This window comes from Corvus hawaiiensis, chromosome 3 (genome assembly GCF_020740725.1).
Source record: "Corvus hawaiiensis isolate bCorHaw1 chromosome 3, bCorHaw1.pri.cur, whole genome shotgun sequence".
Taxonomy (NCBI): domain Eukaryota; kingdom Metazoa; phylum Chordata; class Aves; order Passeriformes; family Corvidae; genus Corvus; species Corvus hawaiiensis.
This window is the reverse complement of record NC_063215.1, coordinates 41,565,871-41,589,762: the sequence shown is the minus strand read 5'-3', so window position 1 is coordinate 41,589,762 and position 23,892 is coordinate 41,565,871. Positions and strand designations below refer to the sequence as shown.

Here is a 23,892-nt window from a genome sequence, read left to right as displayed (position 1 = left end):
TGCCTCTGAAACAATTTTATATCAGAGTGTCATAATTACATTTATAACTGTTTAGTAAACCTACTTATACACAATTATGATATTAGTGCTTGTTGGACAGAACATCTGAAGCCTCAGATACTTTATCATAAGCATGTGAGTATGACTGTTTTTCAGAAATTCTCATTAGGAATGTAGGCAGCTACATAAACATTTTGATAATGTTATCTGATCCATTATTAAATGTTTTGCTGCTATTATCAAATTAATAACCTAATTTTTCTTATTCTCTACCATTTTTTCTTATACCCCAAAGTTGTGGGTTAAGTATACAACCCACAGTATTCCCTTTTTTAATGGAATCAAATTCCATCTTCACAGAGCTACCTTAGGAAATAAAGATAAATATAAAACACTAGAAATAGCTCAAAATTATATATCTGGCCAGGTAACCAGCTTAATACAATATTTTACTATATTATTAGGTGACAATCATTTTTGAGATTATGAAGTAGGAACAAGAATCACAGCTGTAAATGACTTTGAGTGAAACTTTTTTTAAGAAGTTTTTTCCCAGTGAAAATATGCAGCATTTATTTCTTTGTTTTACTTCAAATTAAACTATGTTCTATTAAATTGCATGCAGAAAAAGCATCAACCCAGTATAGAGCCTAGTTACAGTAAGCTAATGATTAAAGGCTGAGGCTGGGCTACTACGGTCTGATGGCTGGCTGGAGAGGTTTTCATTCCTATCTGCTCTGTTCTCAAAAACATCATGAACCACAGATAGAGCCATGAATATTATAATAAACCCACAAACACAAAACCAAACCCAAAAATAGTTACGTGATAAAATTCTGGGTTAAGTAATAGCAAAGACAGAGTTATTCTTGAGATTTCAAAAGTAAAGGGATCAACCATTCCTTATATTCATGGATTACATAACTTTGTCCTTTTACATCCTGCCATGTACTGTAAGCTTATTTGATTTTAGACAATCAAGAAAATTCCATTCTAAAATAAAACTCCAACATGGTGGCCATTTTTTTTTTTTTTTACTTCTTTTGGTTCAATATAATTAAAAATGTTGGCAACAACCAACCTATTTAAAAAGCATAGAAACCAGTCATCATCTTAGAAGTATTAAAACCAAGAAAGGCTAATTTTATTTAAGCTAACCTGTGCCAGGATAAGAGATCAACTCATTTCCAAAGTTTTGTGTGGCCTATAAAAGTCCACTTATGGCGTATGTAAACAATGTTTTATTATACCATTGTTAGATCTGGGAAGTTGCAATTTGGGTTTACATGTCAGTATTTGTCAACAAAGCACAAAACTTCATCTGGAGAAATAGAGCATGAAATCACTTTCTCACCCTGCTTCTGTGCATCATACCTAACACTGAAACTTAAAAAAACCCCACACCAATACTTAAGTGGTGTAAAAATAAGTTGTCAGATTATTTTCTCAACTCAGTATCAAATCCAGAAGTACACACACTTCTGTTAACAGCTAGAAATCTGAACACTTCACTGCAACTGCTACATTACCTTTACCTCCTATTTTTCATAATTAAAAACAAAAGCCAAAAGAACCACTAAAAATTAGCATGTTTAAATTCTACACATCTATGAGAGCATAGGAACAAATAGAGACAAATTTCAGTTGTCTCAGGATGAAGATCCACTTATTAGTGAGAAGTACTGTTGACCACTGAAGACTTAGATGAGTAAAAATATTATCTGGCTTCTGAGAAAAGTGGGCTAAGCAAAACTAACAGTCCTACAAAATTCGTTGGGAGGTTCATGCAGGCTTCCAGAAGAAGCACACAGTATTATTCCTCTTTCTACAACTTCAAGAGAACCAGCAGAGGTTCATCAAACTAGCCATCTTTCACTTCATTTAGAACCTCACTTGTAATGTGGCACAGCATAAGTGAACAAATGATGAAAATGTGCTCTTTACAAGGCAATATTTTGATTTAGGAAGAGAATTACCCACAAGGTTTTTGGTTTAAGACATCAGATATACAATTACAATAAAAAATTAAAAGTAATGTTCTGGATCAACCTGCTTAAGCAGTTGAAGAACTATTTCAGGTTTTTTATTTACCAACATCCTGCAACTCATAGATCTCCATTTCCTGATCTGGCAAGATGCAGCTGTACTAAGAGAAAGCCTTTCTTAGTTAAGTCCTTTATGTGAACATTACAACGTATGGAAAAATCACAGTTCAATCCCCTCTTGCTTCTACATCTTATCCAGGGCTTCCAATCAACTCCATCTGGTTTATGGAAAAAAAACCACTCAAACCCCAAAATTATCAAAAAACACACAAAAAAACCTCAGTGACAACAAAACCTAACCACTGAAGAAACCTAGCTATTGAAAGAAATCTAGGGCACTCAAAGGAGATCTAGGGTCTACTTACTACAGAAGCCACTTAAAGGCTTTCACAATTCTGGAAGTTTTTTTCATGCAAGGAAAGAAAAGGTCTCAAATGAAGGCTCCTATCACCCTATTAAAAGGTGACTTAAAAGGTTGCACTTAAAAGTATAAATTAAAGTTTCTTCATTTGTAGCTGCTTACTCAGGCCTTCTTTGGCTAGCACAGCTGAAAAGAAAGATTTATCAGTCAAACAGCTCTGTTCTTTTCTGCTTTCTGTTGAAGTTTCCTCTGCCCTGTCTTTTTCTTTAATCTTTTGCTTCTTCTGCTTACTCCCTCCATATTTTTTGTAATTATTGAAGGAAAAAGAAAGTAGGTTTTAATCTCTACTCCATGTCTCCCTAAAATAAGTGGGAAACTATTGTCAAAAAGGGATAGAGACTGGATACTGTGATTAGCTGAAAATTCTTGTCATCTGCTCCAGAGATGGAGCCATAATTGTTATTGCTTCTTGCCTGGAAGAAAGGTGTAAAATTGTGGATCTTCCCTGATGCCTCTTGCATCTTTAAACAGACTGCTTTAGTCACCAAGGTGCTCAGGCTGGACCCATCCTGAACATTTAATTCATGTTTAAAGAGGGAAGCTCTTGCACAGTTGTAAACACAGCTAACATTTTTGTGGGGATTTTCAGGTTAAGGTGTTCACACATTGCTTCAAATCCCTAATGGAACTTGGAACTTGTAAATTGTGAGGGAGATGAAAAGATAAACATAGGAGGAGTTAATAATACAAAATTCAGGCTCTTTGCATTGGATCATTAAGCACAATTAGCTGCAGCACCCTTGTTACAAGGCAGTAAGAGCAAGCACTTCAGATGCAATAAAAGGCAGTACATCACTGATAACCAATCTATATTCAGCTTACTACCACCTGTAAATGCAGGCAATATGGTTCTTTTAAAGAGGCTTGGGAAGTGGTTCCCTGGATACCTTTAGGGAATGTGTACTTTTTGAATTAATTAATCACTGGATGTCATCACTGCTCCACTCCACTGCACATGAAACAGCACTTCTCTGGCACTTGAAAATCTTAGTCAGAAAGAGGTTCAAGTAAAACAGTTTAAGATAAATATAACTTCAGTGCAAGAGAGATTAGCAGGAGTTAATTCCAAATGGAAATGGGGGAAACAGTGCAGCTTTCATACTGCAGATGAGTTTCCTTCATTATTTGCATTGTTTCCATGCATATCAACTTAGAAGATTTTCCTTTTTTTCCTTTTAGTAATATATTGAGTGAATGATCTTTTGGGGAGGTGATCTTGGCAGACACATATTGCAGGAACAAAAGCTTTTTAAGTTCTCTACCAATGTACATTGGCCCTGAGATCCTAGCCAATACAGTGGTTTATAATGAAGAAAGACAACATTTTTCCAAACAGAGGTCTTTTTTTATCATATGTACAAATAGAGGTAGCATAGCAAAGCATGAATTTTCACTGGTGACCCTAAGGCAGAATGTGAACCAAGGTCTCCAGAGGGGAAAGGGTAATGCACTACCCTACTGCACCACCAAGTCCCCTTCACTTTCCAATTATCACAGAACCTCTCCTACTGCTGTGACATTCTCCTTGCCACATAGGTCAAAAAGTGAGTTACTGTCAAAAGTGATTAATCTATCAGCTGGCTCAGGAATTCCATAGAATGAAATGAGTGGTGCTTGTCCCAAGTATGGTTGCAATACTACAGATTTACTTTCAGGCTTTTTATATCTGAAATCATGACTGTTTTCTCTTTCATATAGTATCATGTCCTATCAGATTTAGAGACATCTTGTAAGAGGGAAAAACCTCTGTGGTATCTCTCTCATAATGAATTTCAGGTTTACAGGTATTACAAACCAAAGACCTCTGCTGAAATCCCTTTATTGCTAATGCATAAGATGATGTATGAGAGGTCTGTTTCTCAATATTTAGCTATATTCTAAATGTGATCCAAATATATTTTTGGGGTTTTTTTCTAGCACAATTTTAGTTATAAAAAAAGTAAGCTACTTATGAACTCAGAAAAGCAACATATGCTTAAAACTCAAAAAGTCATGGTAGTTTTTTTCCTCCCTAACTTTCCTATATCTTGCAGATCATAAAAATAAGTTTCAAGTGACCCTCTTCAATGATTCACAAGACCAGCTTAGTTGTACAAAATCCCCAACATTCATGCCCTGATTAAAATCATATTTTCACACTTAACAGATTTACTCTAATGTTGAAAAGTCATTTTCCCAAATACACTTTCAATAATATGAGATTTCTCTTCCTTGAAGGATTTAATAATTCAGTACTACAGATTAAACAACACTGCATGGTTTCAACCTGTGAACCCTTTTTGCTCCCTTTTTAAGGTTATTCACTCCATTTTGCCTCAGTGTCACACAAGCTTACTAAAGATGCTAAATATTTATGAAGTTCTTGGCCTCAATGGTATGAATCAGTGAGTACAAAATTATGTGTTTAGCAGATTAATCAAAGTCTCAATTTTATACCAACAGTGAGTTGCAGTTATTTTGGTGTCTAAATACTTTCCTTTATCCTAAACTTACTGACACCTTCCAGCTCCACTTCAGGATAAAAACAAACAAACAAAACCAAACAAACAAACAAAACCCCAAAGCAAGCACAAAACTTACACAATTTAACTTTAGTACTTTAATGCACTTGCTCATTCTGACTGTTCTGTAAATAAGGTCTGTAAGTCAGGATGCTGCAATAAAAATTTGCCTCCAACTTCAAAAAAATTCCACACAGGGTTCTGCCAGCAGCATTGATCCCACTGCGGTGGTATCAGTGCTGTGTCATCACTGTCCTGCCAATCCTTTGCATTTGCTTCATGCAGACTTAGTGGGTATAGAATAACTGTTATAAAAACATTAATTTGCCTTTTTACTAAATATTTCTTCAAAACAAGTTCTGTAAATTTGCTGGGTATTGATCACACAGACATTTTACAATTTTACCTTTATATCTGTTCATCAGACATCAACTAACTAATGAACTGTTGCTAAAAGAAAACACCCAGTGGAATCACAGAACCATTGGGTTTGAAAGGACTCTTAAGATCATCCAGTTGCAACCCCTCTGCCATGGGCAGGGACACCTTCCACTCATATTATGTAACGTTGATACATCAATCTTTAAATTACAGTATTTTAAAGGACCCTTTAATTTTATGTATTACATTTTGTTTACAACCAAGATGTCACTGCAAAACTGATTCACAACAGAAAGAAAAGGAATAATTGCTTAGACTAAAATAAAGTAGCAAAGACCTCAGGTGCAATTTCCTTAAAAATCCATCACATTTTCCTTTAAAATATCTAATGCTAATGTTTTGGTCTGAAAAACATGCTGTAATTAGCTAGAACTACACAGTAAAATAACTTCTTAAAGAAGTTTCAAAAGCTACTTTTTTTTAATCAGTTGAAATATGTAGATAATGTGTTGTTTTGATTGCCTATAATATTTAGCCTTCATCAGCTGCACAGAGATTTGCTGTGATTTAAAATCCCTAGAATTTCAGCTAACAACATGGAGTTTCTTTGGAAGAAGGAAAACATTTTAAAATAGCAATTACCACCGTAATTGCAAATAGCTGAAAGTTTTTGAATGTTTGATGGTCTGATTCTAGGCTTGATTTGCAATATCATTCTTGATTGCATTCCTCTGTAAATCTTCTGCTGACATTTAGGGTTTGTTGTGGGGTTTTTGTTTGTTTGTCTCGTGGGGTTTTTTGTTGTTGCTTTTGTGTTTTGGGGGTTCTTTTTGTTTGGTTTGGTTTTTGTATTACCAACATCAGTAAAAAACGTCATCTAAAAACTGGGGAAAGAGTAAGTGAGGAGAACAAGGAAGGATGAAGGTAAAGAATTAAAGGTCTTTCTCATGGATATTCTGTCTTTTTTCAGAATGCTTGCAGAATATATTCCAAAGGGTTCTTCTAAGCAGATTTTATAAAGAAGTTATCAAATATTTTTAGTGCGAATCAAAATATCAATAATTGCCCTAATAGATTCCTCTTAACTGCTATTCTTTATTTCATTTCACTTCAGAAGGGAAACAAAACAAAACTAGATCAGCTCCAGCCCCTTCCTGCCTGCTTCCAAGTCAAAGGAAGGCAGTTCTTCCTCAGGCTGAATAGCCGTAGTCTTAAATGCATACTGCATATCCATACATAACTTTCCCTTGATCAAATTTTTGGAAAATCTAATTGCTTGGTACCATCAATTGCATTGATAAGAACCATAGTAATTACAATTAGCAGAAGGAGATCTGTGAAAGGTTTCACAGTATTTTGAAAGGACTTTGGTATCACTAATGGCATGCAGTTTGGAAAACTTTTTCATATTTGATAGTACTTCATGCATTTGTATTTTTACTTCTCAGAGAGGGTAACTACTCATGGAGCAGTGTATGCCAATTTAGCAAGAACAACAACTGACTATTCCTAGTGTTCATAATACAGATTACAAAATAATAACAATATACATACAGAGTATACACTATATTTTACAATATTTCAGTATTTAATTACCATGGAGAGACTGAGGGAAATCATAGAATGACTAAGGGCATGTCAGAGACAAAGATGAAAGTGTTTTGGAAGGCACAGTCTGATGAGTCGTCTTTATGACTGTTAAATTCTAAAAAAAATTCCTTTCACTCTCCTTTTAAAATTCTATTTTTTAAACACATTCACATTTTTATATATTTGCCCTTCAGGCATTTTAGGATTGTCTGATGGAATAAGACAAAAATGGCATCTTTCAGGAAGTGAAGTTTCAGCGTCAGTATCTTAAATATTTTCCTTCTTTCTTTTGTAAAGTTTCATGTGAGTAAAATTCAAAAGTTGAAGAAACTTTTTTTAATTGCCTCACCATTTGTAAACTGCATGTGACAGATCAAAAATCAGTTTTTTGTTTACCCTTACCTGCAAGGACAGGAACTTATAGTTTTTTAGGTCTGCAGTGATAAATTTGAACAAAGTTTTGCTCTCGGTAACATTTTGTAACTGTTTTTAGTATTTGTCCAGAAACTGTTAATGAAAAAACAGACAGAGAATATCCCACCTGTTTTGAAAGTAATGCCATTATAAGCCAGGTATGGTAATTATTATCTTCGGGGTTATGAAATTTACTGAGCATATGGCAATTTACATTTACTTAATTACATGTAAACTTAATTAATTGGTAAGTTTACCTGTATGTTTACTAAAATTTGCTCTTCTTAAAAAAAAAATGAACATATTAAGGGTTAACATTAGAGCACAACAGAAATATGTTCTTTGATAGGAGAAAGTATATTAAAAAATCCTAGTCATGGGTGCTTCTTACTAATACACATATTTCTAAAAATTCAAAGGAGCAGCCTAAAAGGTTCAAATAGTTTACCAGCAGGTAGTAGATGTTTATGGAAGGACTTCAGGAATCACATATTTTCTAAACTGTTGCTCTTAAATGTCTGAAAATAGGTATTTTAAAATTGGACTGCTGTATAATGCCCAGAACATAGGTTCATAGTGGAGTGTATGGCCCCTCATAAATTTATTTTGTAAGAAATAATAGATAATTCACCAAAAGTTTGAAAAAAACCCCTTTAAATACACCTAAATTCATTGGGATTATATAAAAGAGGCAAACTTTTCTATAAAAAGAGATCATGCATTTGCACCAATTGCAACAGTTGCAAAATAATGAAACAGATTATGTAAGAGAGTACATTTAAGGATCACTAAAATCTAAATGTCCTCATGATCAGATCACTACTAGCTTTTTTTGGGGTTTTGTTTGTTTGGTTTTTTTTAATAAAGAGGAAATAATAATGAAGGGATTCTTTTTCCAAGGAACATTTCCAGAGAAGCCCAAATAAGATTTTCTTATGCTTTACTCATCCATAAAAAGCTTATAAAGAATGTTGCAATCATACATGATTTTCTTCTTTTAGTTTCCTATATCTATGTAGTTTTCAATCTTTTCCTCTTTTGTTTTCCTAATTTTATATAGGTTTCTTTTACTTTATATGAATATACAGTATCTGGTAAAATGGGATCCAGATGGTAATGAATTTTTCATACTAGATAATATAAAGTAATATAATAACGTCAGTAACATGACAGAGCCCTCAGTCTAAACTGCTAATTCCTCTTTTCCTTGAAAAAGGTGCACTGTATCAACTTTAATAATGTGAGAGATGCATTTTGTTAGTTAATGCCCTCCGTGGACAACTATATACAATTAATTCACCACCCAATTACAAAACTGGGAAATTTTCCAACTCCTTCACCTGCAGACCACACTAGTGCCACAGTCCTCTTGGCTCTCTTCATGGAGATCTCTGTAACACCTTGCATGTGCAGTAAGGCAACTTTACTGTTAATAACATCCAATCAGCCTGTCAAATAAAATTATTGTCTCAGTGACAAGTCATAAAGACAGCTTGAACACACTATGAGTCAGGAGTAAAAACTGATCTCTCGAATATTTTTTTCCCATGCTATGAACTTTGTACTTCAAATGAGCGTATCCCAACTATATTTCAGAAAGATCAGGCACAGCCACTTCAAAGCCCAGTAACTGCAATACAGTCATGCTATAAGAAAGACCAGTTCATTTCCATTTCCTCAGACTTCCTCACCAATACACTTTATTAATGGGCTTAAATCACATGCTTTGTGAGGCAAATGGGTAGGTGAATTTGTGTTTAGGTTAGTTAGGATGCAGTCACAGACTTTCCTTCAAATAATCCATGTAAGAAATATTCACATCTTCTTTTGACCTTAGCAAAAAACTTCCTTCTGTTTTCATGACGGAAATTGTCATTCTATTTTAAAACTTCTTCTATGAGATATCACAGACATTCACATATTTTTATATGTCCATTTCAAAAAAGGAAATACCATGTCTAAGTTTCTGAAAAAATATTAGTCCCTGTATAATTTTTTCATGTTTTTTCCAGAAGTTGTTTTTTTTCTTTAAGTTCTTAAGCAGTTTATAATGTGATTGTAATTTTCTTATATAAATTTCATGTCTACTAGGGCATGAATGGGAAAGACAGAGAAATTAGTATTTTTTATTACTGAGCTGTTTCTTTCCATCACAGAAGGAGAAAGAGACGTTGTTGGCCAAAAGTCAACATTGCAAACAGTTTAAATGTGAACCCTATAGAAGGGAAAAAGCTTGCTGGCAGGTTTCTTAAAAACAGATCTTCCTAGGTAAATTATTTCTTTGCTGGTCTTTAGCACAGAATAGTGTAGGTTCCAAACAGCCTCCCTGAATATTCTCTCCTGTCCTTCCCAGACAAAATTGAGTCTAAGATCAATTATTATTTTTTTATAGATAAGAATATGATCAAACTTAAAAATTCCATGAAATCAAGAGGATTTTGTAGTGTGGCTACAGTGCAGTGTGGCTTTCTTTAGGCAGGATTAAAAATCAAATTAGAAAATTTATTATTCTACAGAAATAACTAAAGGTTCACTCTCATCTTTATAACTTCTAATGGGCACAGCAGACCACTCACACATAAAGTAGTCAAGATTGCTCTTATGATAAATAAAATGGTAATTTAAAGTGATAATTTATATCAACACGCATATTTGGATAAAATAAGAAGGAAAGAGTAAGATTTACAAATCAGGTGAGGCATCTGAAGTGGGACTTGGATAAAATAGTTTTATGTAACGTGAAGATGTAAAAATATACACATAAATACATAAAGCTTTTATCACTAATCACTAAGTCACCCAGCGTCCTGCTTCCATACAACTCTAAAGGTACACCAGACCAATCAAAGTGAGGACTTTGTTACCTAAACCTGACTTAAATTCTCAGACTAAAAAGTTCCCTGATATATCTTCACTGGAGCAAACAAGTTCCCTTACCAGGCATTCCAGAAGGAGCCCTGGCACCTGACCTGCTGTGATAGATTCCCACTGAAGCTCTCCATGTATCAAACTTTTAGTATGCAACGTGGAGACTCACATAGTCTAAGTGCTTTCACAGCTCCAACTCCCTGAATGAACTCTCACACGCATATTCAAAACAACCCTAAAAGCTTTCAACACAGCAACCATGTGAGATTCTCTTTTAGGCAGCAAAATGTGAGTTACAGCGTTGGCATTTCCCTCATCAACACCAGCCATTAATTTCCAGATGAGTTTATTTTTGTGCTATTATCAACATATCCTATATTCATAGACAATAAAAATAGCATTTAGGCTTAATGGCAACAGTATACTTACAGGATATGAATTAACTACTGAGAAGAAAAATACTATTGCTGACAGAATTCCCCAACACTTACCCTCACAAAAGGCACTATCAGCATATGCAGAGAAGCTCAAACAGATTCCACATTGCTAATATGGAACTAGTTTATCCCGCAAATACACAGTGTCCCCTGCTGTGATGAAAGGAGACATGCCCAACACATGAAAGTTGTGCTGAACAAAGAAAGAGGTTTTAAGAAAAGACCCAACTGTTATAAAAGTACAATCCTAACAGCTCAAATGATTACCAAGAAAAGCAATACAGCCTTGATATTTAAATTCACCCTCAATTTAATAATGAAAAAAAAACGCATAAGGAATCAGTGTCATATATTGAAAATTATATTATTTGCTGATGAAAGTAACCATCATAAGTCAAACAACCAACATTGTCATAACCATCTTCAGTCATTTCTCAACACACAAATCTGCAACTTGTCTGCAAGTATGTACCCCTGCCATACAAACAGAAATTACTTTAGCTGCTCACTGAATTAAAGTCTCATGTAAACACTAAAATACATTGGTTAAGGAGATGTGTTGAAAGATCAGTTGATAGTGTACATCAAGCAAACATCACAAGGAAATGGGGTAGACAGATAAAAATATTTTTCAATTTCAATATACCATCCTATTGAAATAATCAGGAAAAAACCCTATAAACTATGAAAAATTCATATACATATGGTCAGTAATTTTAAAACATTCCAAATGTTTTTATAGGGATTTTGCAATTTTTAGTACAAATTTTCTAATAATTATGACCAGAGGGGTTTTTTTAATCTGCACTGCAAAAAAAAATTCACTTCTCAAACTTTCAATTATCTAATTGCAAAAATGTTAGAATTCATTTTTAAATTAAATTAGGGGTCTTCTAATACTAATACTTCATACTAATGCTACTTTTAATTTCAAAGAATGAATTATTGAAAAATAATTTTGATGGATAATCCCAAATCAAGTTCTACCATCAGTTTTTCTGGGGCTGAGAATAAATTTTAATTGTAAAGCACAATGTGTTAATACAGTATTTCCTTAAAAATTATTCATTTTCATAAGAAAAGAAGAAAAAATACTAAGCCATAAAAATCTACTAATAATATTTTTCAATTGAAAAAATATTTTCCATGGCGTTACTTTTTTTCTACTTCAATTTAGAAAAAAAATTCAAAAAATCAATATATTTACCACCTCTGCAGAAATTCTACAACTGATAATTTGTGCAAACTAAGCTCACTGAAAGCATCCAGCTCAAATTTTTCAACATATTTATATCTAACTTTTTTTTTAACCTTGTTTTTCCTATTCCATGCAGCATTGCAGGTCTTTAGAAGAAAAGTCTTCAGAAAATGGTGGAGTATATGCTCATTATTAAATACCTTTAGCATTATATAGTGATATTTATCAAGGATAAGAAGCCAAATAGTAAGAAATGTTACCATAAACTAGCCTTGAGAACATGTTAATTTAATTAATTAACTGAAGATAAGTCTCTACACAGCCGTTCAAGAAGTTCAAGTAGTTAGAGGAGCATGACACATCGGAAACAACAGCTGCATTCTTTTTTATCTTGCTGCCTTGGAGTTTGTGTTACTATTATACATTTCCAGGATTGCACAGCTTTGCCAGTTCTGACAGTCATATCTGATTCTTGGTTTTGCCTCAGCTAAACTGTGGTACCCATGAGTAACCTTTTTCCCCAGTTCCCTACAAGGGTCTGCTTCTTGCTCCCTGGTGACAGCAGTGGTGGCCTCATTGCCTTGGTGTCTGACTGTTCAGGCAGCACTTGCTGCTCTAGCAGCTGCTCCTGACTCCTCAGGGAAACCTCAGGAAGAGTATATTGATTCAACTAATTCATTTTAGAATAGCAAACGATTTTAATGGAGGAAAGATTTGTCATGATATGCATGCTCAGTCTGATTGGGGAATGGATTAAGGCCCCATTATCAAAAAGAGACTGCTTTCAAGGAAACATTTTTTTAAATAGCATGACCCAAATTCACTCCCCAGAAAGTGTGGATCACAAGGCTTTCCCTTTGCATGAGCAATGATTTCATTGCACTATCAGTACCAGCTCTGTTTTCATGTGATCAAGAAAAGGAGACATTTCCATCTTTAGAATACAACATATTCTAATTTCGGGAAGACTAAACCAAAACCTTTCTTTAAATAAGACAACTGATGTGCTTGAGGATATGTATCTATCTGGATTTCAGCAAGGTATTTCATAAAACACCACATGGGGAAAGGTTAGTTAAAGCTGAAAACACTTAAGGCAAGCAATGAAATTGAAAGGTGTATAAGGACTGGCAAAAGAAGAAATGGCAATAGGTTATTCTGAAAGGTAAAACATCAGGCTGAAAGACAGTTACCAACCAAGATGCAAAATTTCATACAAGTTATTTATAAATTGGAAATGAAAAAAATTAGAAAAGTAAGCTTCTAAAAGAAAGTTCAAGAGAAGATTTCTATCAGAAAAAAGCAAAAACTTCTAAGATGGACTTTGCTAACTTTATGGTGATAAAATGAGAAAATTGGAGACCAAGAAGGTCCCTGTTGGTATTGGGTTTCCAAGTTTGCCACTCCTTCTATTCTTTTACCAAATTCTGTTCTCTTAACCATCAGTGTATCACCACATTCTGAATGTAGCCCATGATTTCTTAAGACATGTTTATCCCTAAATTACCTGATTTGAATTCCTCAAACTAATAGTCTTAGAACTTATCACTCATGATCCATTGTAATAAGGTCCCTCACTCTCAAAAGTCCATTTAAGCCATTTTCAGTGAAAAAGTAATCAGTGCATTCCTTCACCACCTCTAGCTTTATTGCTGTACCTGCTTTCCTCTCATTCTTATTAGTTGTCCTTCTTGATTTTTCATCATTTCCTCCTGCTTTGCTTTTTTTTTCTTAATCTTATTAGTATTTGTTAACACTGTTTTCCTTAGCAAATATGAGGAATGCCAATAGCAATGACTCATTCTTTTACATGCATTACCGGCCAGATTCATAGTTCAACTTTTTTTTAAAATACATTAACACTACAGATTTGGGAGAAACTAAATAAAACAGAAGTATATATAAGCCTTTCTCCTATGTTCTTGCCAACCTGAAAAAAAAAAGCACTACAAATGTAGTGGAGCACAAAATCGGGGGTAAATATTCTAGTATTGTACTCTCCATTTGCATATTCTGGGTTTATCTGAAGTTCATCATGCCTATTTCTGGATTTACTGTATATGAGTAAGACATGTATAATCAACCCCTAAACCAAATTTCTTTCCTGCTCTGTGGGCAGGTGTTCTGCAGGCAGCTGTTCAGCATGTGAACTGAAAATTAAAAAATATCCTTACCTTTTAGGTGGATCTGTGATAAGGCTTTGCTCTGCTGGAAATTGCTCTCATAGACATCATGCACAAGCCTTACAGGCTAAGAAACCAGTACCTAATAAAAAATTCAAAGTCACTGCACGTAATAGGTAATGAAGTGCTGGTCCTAGGCAGCAGCACAGGAACTTCAGGTGTTTGCTTAATATTCACTAAGCATATTCCGAAATAGTCCATGCACATTTTCAAAAATTTCTTTCACATAATGCCACACTTTTTTCGATTCTATAAAAGACATTTGTTCAATAATATCCACTAAGTAGCTGGGCCTGGGGAAAAGGTATCATTTGCACAGGAGTATTTCAAAGACATTTAGCAGAAAATGATGTATCATTGAATGCAACAATCCAGAATACTGTAAGGCAAAGCAAATTAATGTTTCCATTACTCATATTTCATTTGCAAAGGAGAATTTGAATTATTAATTTAAACATTTTTAGAGCCTAAATAGTGCAGACAGAAACACATGAAGAGGTTAACATGCAATGATCATATACGTACATTAAAAAATGGAGTGCAGTTACTGACTTTCTGAAATAGTAAAATAACACACAAAACAAAATATATGTTGTGGTTTGAACAACTAATTTTTTTTTTTTTTTTTTTACATCTCTAGTCACTTAGTTTTCAGAATTTTTTGCTACCTAGCTGTTATATACTGTAAACTTCTAATGGATGGTTAAGTACAGAAAAACTGAAATACAAGGTGAAGAAAGAAGTAAAACTATATAGTATGGAAGAAATTGGGCTGTACTGAGATTCCCACCTTTTAAGAACAATAAAGCCTAAATGTATGGTTCAAAATTTTAAAGGTCTTTAAAACAGTCATTCACTTATATAAAAATACACGTTGGTTTGGTTTATAGAAAGATGTTTTTATATAAAATAGCTTCCTGACAAAATGATTTCAAAATATTGAAAAATAATATCTAAATGAGTAGGCTGAATCTGTCATTCTAACTCCATCAGAACACTCTCTTCCTTGGTAAGAAACCCTCTAACTCTGCTAAGTCTCCTTTGCAGTCTTTGAGCAGTGTGGATGGACGTAGCCTTAAAATATCTTTAGGACAATGTATAAAGCACACCTCATTTCTTTGTAATCCATACTAAAATATACATAGACTTTGGCATAATTCTGTTCCCCTCACACAAAATTAGGAGATCCAGGAACTATTTGTCTCCTCCCAGAACACAATGAACCTTCTCATTGTTTTCTTGTACTCTTCTATAAGCAAGAAATTTAAGGAAACACACAAATGTGCATGTGTGTCCATGTGGATGTGTCTAAGTGAACCTCAATGGAGAGAAAACCTCATAGCAAAAGATTAGGAATAAATTTTTTTAGGAAGAAAAAAATTAGAATTGATTTGGCTTAAAAATATTCGGGCAACAGAGGACTGTTCTTAAACTCTTGGATTGCTTTCCAACGTCCAGTACTATTCCTCACTTCTTCTCAAGGGAGAGTGAAAAAATTGCCTATCTTTCTTGAGAGGCACAACCCTGAAAGACAGGTAATGACCATTCTGATGCAAGATCATAATACCACAAACTCTGAAAACTTGATATGTAAGTTAAGCAATAATTTCAGGGATGTGGATCTTGTAAAATGGTTATGTTCCCCCATCTTACTAGGACATCTTTCAGTGCTAAGATAACCCTGATGTACACACAGGTAAGACTCATACAGAAAAAATGCCATAAGAGAGAAACAGGAGAAAATGCAACATATCCATCAACAATCAAACATGGGCCAGGCACAAGAAATATACCCAAGCCAGTTCAAATACAGGTAGAGCACTATTGTAAGTCTATTTTTGCATGCCCGTTTAAATTCTGTAAGCCTCCATAAATGCAGTTATCATTACCATTGTTGCCTTATCATTCTCAGTGATTGCTCTCTTTCAGTCAAGTACAAAGGCAGGCTGAATATAAATGTTTTGTCATAAAACTGCTATTCAAACAATAAAAAGGGTTATAATAGTACTAAAAAATCACCCCCAGGGCTGCAGCACAGACTGGTAGTATGCATATTCAGGCAGCACAAAGCAGTTCTAGTCACATACTTCTACCCATAGGAACCCTTCCACTGAATCCGTACTTAATATCAGCGTGCTCCCAAAAATGATCCAGATACTACCAGGTAGTCAAGATAGACAAAACATTTTGGAATGTCACTCAGTTAGAAGAACACAGTTTAATAATACTGTGAATTTGTGTTGAGTTTAGCAAATATCAACAAATTTAGTTAAAGTCTTTAATTTTTAAAAAGAAAAATGCTTCAATTACATTTTCTGCCTTTATCCAAAAATGTTTTTGTTGGCCCCAGATCTAGCCATGTAGTGCCACCCAGGGGCCAACTGCAACATGCTACAACACTGCCATCTTGCCAAACAGCCTCAAAAAAGCCTTATGCAATACAGCCCAGACTGTCTTCTGCACAGGCTTGAGTATTCTTTTTAAAATGTCTTAGATGTTATAGTATCTTTTTTTATTCTTTTTTTTTTTTTTTTTGGTAGCATAGAGACAAGAGAGGTAGGGTCAGGTCAGGCAAGGAAGGGTGAAAGAACATGTAACAAGCCAGGGACCACCAAAACAGACTAATTAGTCCCATAGAGTGACCGGATGGTTATCTGATCAAGAAGGAAAAAAAAAAAACAGGAGGAGAAAAAAAAAGAAAAAAATAAAAAACCCCACAGGTAGAATTTAAAACAAAAGGTTTATCAGCACCAAAAGCCCACTGCCCTGGGTAAATGTGCTTCCTTGCAACAATAAAGACAAATAAAGTACTAAAAAAGGATAAAGCAGGAGATTACAGACCTAGCTGTGGTTTGATAAATGGCACTCTACTCCACTCTGCTTATTGTGTACTTCATACCTCGCTCTTGAATATGGAAGAGAATTTTATTAAAGATTTAGCCACGGTGGTGGTGGTGACTGGCTCACAGTAATTTTCCTACAAAGTAGTTTAATCTATCACAGGGCAGACAGTGCACCTTCTTACCATGTATCATATCTGTCTATTGAGTAAGTGCTATCCAAATCCAATTTCTTTTCATTTTTAAAACCTGTGATGCATATTCAAGATACATTTTCTTTTTGTCTGTGGCCTAAATTAGGTGCTTTATAAAGAAAAAAAAATTTTAAAAAGTGAAGTAATAAAAAAGACTGGACATTTTCTTTTTTTTTTTCTGAGATTCACTACAGTGCTAATGATGCAAAACAATGGGCATGTATGGTTGGCTGTCACTGCACTCACAACACTGTCAGTGCACAGCCCCACCTCCAAATGCTGGCCCCAGCTCTTACAGGTGAAACTTATAAAATCGCTGCAATAAAGCCCTAACTTCCTATGATATTTCAATGCTTATTTTCCACATTTAATTGAAATAATAATCACTGTGCTTTTTTTTATTGAATGATCTGAGGCTGGAAAAGTTGTTGGTTCAGGCAATCAAAAACAGAGTCTAAGCGTTTAGAAATTACAGAATTTTTTTTCCCCCACAATGAAACCTAAGATACAGCTTCTAAAAGTTTCTTCATTTTAATTGTAAATGACTCTGTCGGATTCACCAAGAATCTAAGAAATTAAGTACTTCTGATAATTTCTCAGTTCTGACAAGTATTTCCTCCCAGTCTGTGGCTTTTGGTTTGGGGACGGGGATTTTTTCATTTCCTTACTTCTGTGGGTCTGCTGAGAGTGTTTGTCAAACTGAGAGAGAAATTAAAGAGATCTAACCCAAAACTGTTACATCTAAATACATTTCTTTTGGAAACTACTGTTAATATATAATACAGTAATTCTCCAGATCTGAGCATGAAGCACATCCAAGCATAAAATATACAAGTAGTTCTACAAACATTTCAGGGGCAACTAAAGGTGACAGAGTCAGTCCTTTGTGATTTGTATCCTCTGTGTATCACAGTCTGATTAATTCCCTTTGTTGAACAGTACATAAGATCAGTGTATGTATTTCAAGGTGATAATCAGAACATTAAATCTAATAACATTTGAATTTATGCCTGCTACAATGTGGGTGATTACCAGATGTTAAATTTACTGTGCTAAGAGAAAATAGACTTATATATATGACTGGATTTTACCTAGAGTAGTTTCCAAAGGCAATCTTGGAAATGTGAGCCTTAGCCCAGAACTAGCTTCAAATCTATTCCAGCTTTGGTGCCATGGAAGAATCTTTACAAGTTGTATCAACAAGAATCTTTCTTTCAACTTGATCTTCAACATCTCTGACATATGCAACAGGCTGAAACAGCTATCTTTAACATGTTTTTTTGCATGATGCCCATGATACCATATTTTTCCCTTGGACTTTCTGTTTCTAATCTCTGTCTTCTTATCACAATATTTTTCTTTCATAATTTAAGCAGCACTATCCTAGTGCCTATAAACATAGTCCCATTCAGGTCTGAGACTTCAACAACAGCAGAGAGTACAAAGAATGGTGTTCATGCACTCAGTAGTAATGATTTTCATTATTCTCTACAAAAAGTGGGCATGACTAAAAATTTCAGTCCATATTTCATGCTAGACAGGTCAGGTTAGTGTACTCTGAGTTTGTGGAGATCTTACTACTTCCTAGCACTTGTTTCCAAAGTCTTCCCTAATCAGGTCCCTACCTCTATGAGGACCAGACTTGAACTAAGAGATTAATTTAAAGGATTGCCAAAATTTTAATTTTATCATGGGATTTCTTCACAGATTCCATTAAAGATTGTAGTTTTGTCTAGTGAACAATAAACAGCACACACTTTGAATGAAAAAGCACAACCTCTCTTTATACGATTTCAGTTTTTCCTGTAGTGTTAATATGCAGAATCTCATTATTGCTTTTATTCAGATGTAAATCACTCTATGTCCTGTTTCTTCCAAGCTGACAGTTTAGTCATCTTTGTCTGCATTTTCCACTACTGATTCTGTGAAGGGTGTTCTTTGAGGTAGCACTCAGGTAGCAATGTCCTGTGAAAGCCTGAAAATACCGAAATTTGAAAACTTAAAATTGATGCAGTTACATTCTCAAAAGGCACACTTTCCGTGGACTTTTTGTCTTTATGAGTGTTAAAATTGTGGTGCTTCCTTTGGTCTTCAAATGCTGTTCTGCCTAATGTACTTTATACAGCACTGCAGACCCTCGACTGTATCCACAGCATCAGGGCACCGCCTACTCTCCCTGAGCATCTTCCTGCTCTTACTTTATTCTCGCTTAGGAAAATAAATGACATTTAAAATTTGGATTGGTCAGTAACTTTCCAAAGCCTTCTCTCCAAGGTCCCTGACCCATTAGAGTCTCAGAGAAAGGACTCAATCAGCTCCCCACACATGCAATATTTAAGCTTGCCTTTAAATAATTCTCAAACACTTTTAGACTTTCACCTTTGCTTAGCAAATGCTTAGGAAAAGCATGGGGTTTATATTTATATGGAATTGAACACTCTTTGAATTTCTCTAATACAACTAGTCATCTTAGCTGATTTAAGTGAGAACAACTGAAAACATCATGACTGTCATCCTATCAAAGGAATTAACACCACCACTTAAGTCTTTATTCTAAGATATCTATTTTTTGCAGTTACTTGCTGAAAGTGCTATTTAAGCCTTATTTTGGTGTCCTACACATCTTCAGAGAATTTGTAATGAGTAGAGTTATAACAAATCTCCTTTTCCATCAAGGATATTTTCTCAGTTATATGTGGTATTTTATGTCATTTTACTTGTGAAATTACATTTTCTTGAGGATCTATGAGCTCAACAGAGGCCTGTGTTTTTGTTATCCTAGTTTCAGTCATTCTCAACTACATGCTACTAGATACTACACATTAATGAAGTACAGGGCATAGTAGGACCTTCACAGCTATGGTTTCACACAGAGAAGGCCAAAAACATGTGGACAGTAGCATAGGCAAGACAACCAAAAAAAGACATCACAAAATCACTGTCAGTAAGGATGCTGTCCAGATTGGCAATTATACAAGCAAATGTGAGCAAAACTAGAGTTAAATCTCTGCTTACATGAAATGTCACAGCAATAAGGAAGGATACTCAGCTTCTATGCTGGAAGGAGAGAGCTAACTCAAGTATGCCACTAGCCTGGGGAAGAGGATACTGGACATTTGAAGAAGATACTTTGAACACAAAAAGCAGCAAGTAAAGCAAGAACTAAATAAATTAGTATCCTGACTTTCACATTACATTGGCCCATGTAATTACAAAAATGAAAAAAGGAACCAAGGTGATAATAAGTCCAGGACTACCTCAGGCCACTACAGAAGTTTTGAAAATCTGTCACTTTGGATATAAGAAAAATGTGATTGGACATGAAACATCTATCAGCCTAGATATATGCAGAAATAACTTGCTGTAGGAATGCAATTACAGGAATGTTGCAAGTCAGAAGCATTGACAGAAAGCATGAAGGGGAAAAAATGGCAAGATACCTGTTAAAGCTGGATATGTGGTTACTCACCATTACATTCAAAATGTTACATTCATACAAACTTGGGACAATATCTGACCAGAAAGGAAAAAACCCAGTTAAACAGAAAAATCAGAAATCAGTAATACACTAAAGAAAAGTCTTATGGTACTTTAGATTAACTTGCAAACTGAATGATGAGAAAAACTCATTTGGCTACACTGTGATAACATAAACCTCCATATTGAGTCTGAAACATTTTTAACATGCACTTGTTTTGTTGGCAAATGCCTTCATTGATGAATTATATTAGAATCACTGCCATTCTTGAGAGAAATTAAAGCTATATTTTTCATTTCATGCAGAGGTTGGGCTTTTCCTGAGACATCTGTATAACCTTAGAATTTTAAATTGCAGCTATTGCACACCCACACACCTCTGTCTTATTACACCTTCATTGGTTTGAGAAAAACCCTTGCTTCAGCCAGACTGTGGACTAATCCCTAAGGCCAGATCATTCATTGACAAAAGCAGGAAGTACTGACCTCGAATATTAGTTCAGGCTAGCCTCCATATTTTAGCAGGCAGATTGTATATATCTAAAAATATGGGTTTGCATCCCTTGAGATGACAAAAAGCACCTCAAGCACTTACCTATTCACTTAGTTTACCACTTGATGATTTTGAAACCTAGGTTCCTTTTGGGAGTTTTTCATCATAGACTACTTAGAACATCTCTCTCCTCTCTGTTATAAACCACTATGTGGATTTTGGTCCTGACTCTCAATTAGAACAGTACATACTCCTTTCATTTTCAGTAAATGGGTCTGAAGAATAAGTTGCATTACTTCTTACTTGACAGAGGACAGTATAAATTAGAGCAATAAGAAACTGCATTCCAGTAAGAAAGTAAGATTCAGGTGAAGGAATCTCAATATTACACATCAGCAATCAAAGATGATATAAATTTGTCATTTCAATACAATTTAAAATTAACTATTAAACATTAGTTCAAAATTCAGATGAAATTTTGCAAAATCTAATTGTACTGAAATATGGATATATGGGTGTCATTTCAATATAGAGCCAGGTTTTTGTCATGGCATACATCCATAATACAATCCTTATTGAGGTATTACAACTTCAAATAATATAAAACTGATTTGACTATTTCATAAAGTATTTACAGACAACAGACCAAACCCTGTAGTTCTCCTAAATTAAAGCAGCTTTCTTGAAATCTAGGTAGCAGCACAGACATGGACTCTAACTGAGAAACTGACCAAGGACAATTTTCCTTATAGGTAAAAGTTACCTTTTTAAGAACTTGGAATAATAGGAATACATGCAAATGGCTGTTAAATTTGTATTGATTTTCCTATGTAAGGCAAAAATAATCTCTGTCAGAGATCTAACTTTGGTGCAAGGATCAATGGACATGCCAGATGTATCCAGATATCTGGCCTCACACCTTCCTGTTCCTTCTCAGCTACTGCTGTCAAGATTTATATCCTGTCAAGTCCATAGCAAGCATTTATTTCTTTAGCCTCCCCTGCAGTGTTTGGTTTTTAGACTGGACCAGCAACACTGAGTAAGACAAGCAAGACATTCAGCATGTGACAGCTGAGCTAAGAGTGCTGCCTTGAGGTGGGGAGAGTCCACAGTGCTCTCCAACCTGGATAACTCAAACTTCCAGCGAACGTTTGGAGTGTTTAGTGACCAAAGGTTCAACATAATTAAAGAAACAAAAACTATTCATTGAAAAACACACACAGCCTTCACACTGAGATGATACTCAAATATATATGTATAATATACATACTTGGTCCTTTATGTTTCGCATACATGTTGGACTCTTCACCATTTGAGTAAAAACTTGGAAGAAATTTTAAAACACAAGTATGTTGATGTTTCTTAGACTCTTTCAAGATTTTTTCTGAGAATTTTTTACATGTTTTTTTTCCCCCCTTACAAAGAGAACATTGTTCATTTACACAAGTAGGTTCAGCTGTTATGGTTATATACCCAGTAAACAAAAACATACAAAGAAATTTATTCTTGTTGAAAAAAACTAATAAAATCTAGGAGATAGTCACAGACGCAGGAAGTTTCCTCTGTCCTTCATGAGTTCATTAAGAAAGTGAATAAGGAAATTACCTCTTCTACCTATGTATGCAATATCAGCTTTATCTAGAAACAGCATGGTTTCATTAGTATCTGTCACAACATTAGCATTATATAAGAAATTGCTTGAAGCCAATATCCCAGGTACAACAGTCCTAAACCCTAAGAAAGGCCAGATATAAGCTATGTAACACAGAGTATCTTTGCATCTCATGAATGATGGTTTATTCCTGGAAAATTTTACTCTTCTTTCTTGGTCTCATCTGTCTAGGACTTTTTCATATAACCCATGGCTAACAATGTATTTTTCTAAGCTAAATTACTGAAGACATAATGATATCCAGAAAGTTAAAAAAAAAAAAAAAAAAAAAAAATCACTGAATTATATTATTGCTCAATATAAATATTTGCCCAGAAGTGTTTCTCTAATCAATATTTAAAGTGAGTCAAAGGAAGTTTAATAGCTAAATCTTGCTCTCATTATATGTCATCATCCTTTATATGATATCCTCTGAAGCTATAGACCCCTCAGAGGTTGAGAGAAGCAAACAATTAATTTCACAAAATTTTCATAAGAAGAAGATGCTCATTTGAAAAAAAAATATGACAAAACTGGATTAACATTTTCATGCATTCAGGAGGGCACTAACATAATGCAACAATTTCTTTAATAATGAAATATACTTTGGTCCTATTATACGTTTCAGAAATAATTATATCCTGTCAACGCACAAAAGAAAATGAAATCACAATTTGTTCACAAACAAAAATCATTGTAAATCATGACCAATATATGCATATCTATTTAGGACAAAGACTGTACTTAGGAACTGTGTGCGTATTTGTGTGCACACGTGCTTGTGCATGTATTGTTCTGGTGCTTCTAGGAATGAGTCCTGATCTGGTGTCTGCTATTTCTGCCCACATGCCATTGCGACAGCCCTGTGCTGAAATCCAAATTAAATCTGTATTTGCACTATAATTTTCAGTGCGCCAATGAATAAAACATTCCTGTTTTCTTTCTGTTATGAAGTTATCTTCTGTTTTGTGAAAAGTGTTACTCAACCCTCCCATACCAATGTGATATCAAACCTTTTTGCAGCGTAGAGTCACTGATGAGAGCAAGAATCAAAGAATGAGATGACAGACGCTTACAGTACTAAATAATTTACTAATGGCATATTTGTCTCTTCAAATGTCAGTTCTGACCTGAGAAACCAAAGCAGTAGATGCTACCCCAGACACTGACCCAAACAAGGGTCTCTGCCCAAAACATCT

General features: G+C 34.6%; 1 long non-coding RNA gene across 9 annotated transcripts in view; it reads right to left on the bottom strand.

The window, feature by feature from the left end:
• LOC125323585 overlaps positions 1 to 23,892 on the bottom strand; it is a 208,502-nt gene that overhangs the window by 123,193 nt on the left and 61,417 nt on the right. For 7 of the 9 annotated variants that reach the window (XR_007202574.1, XR_007202569.1, XR_007202575.1 and 4 more), the window contains one exon: positions 14,030 to 14,120. The exons of the other annotated variants lie outside the window; for them this stretch is intronic. This is a non-coding gene — a long non-coding RNA (uncharacterized LOC125323585). The remainder of the gene's footprint in view (positions 1 to 14,029; positions 14,121 to 23,892) is intronic. 9 annotated transcript variants of the gene reach the window in all.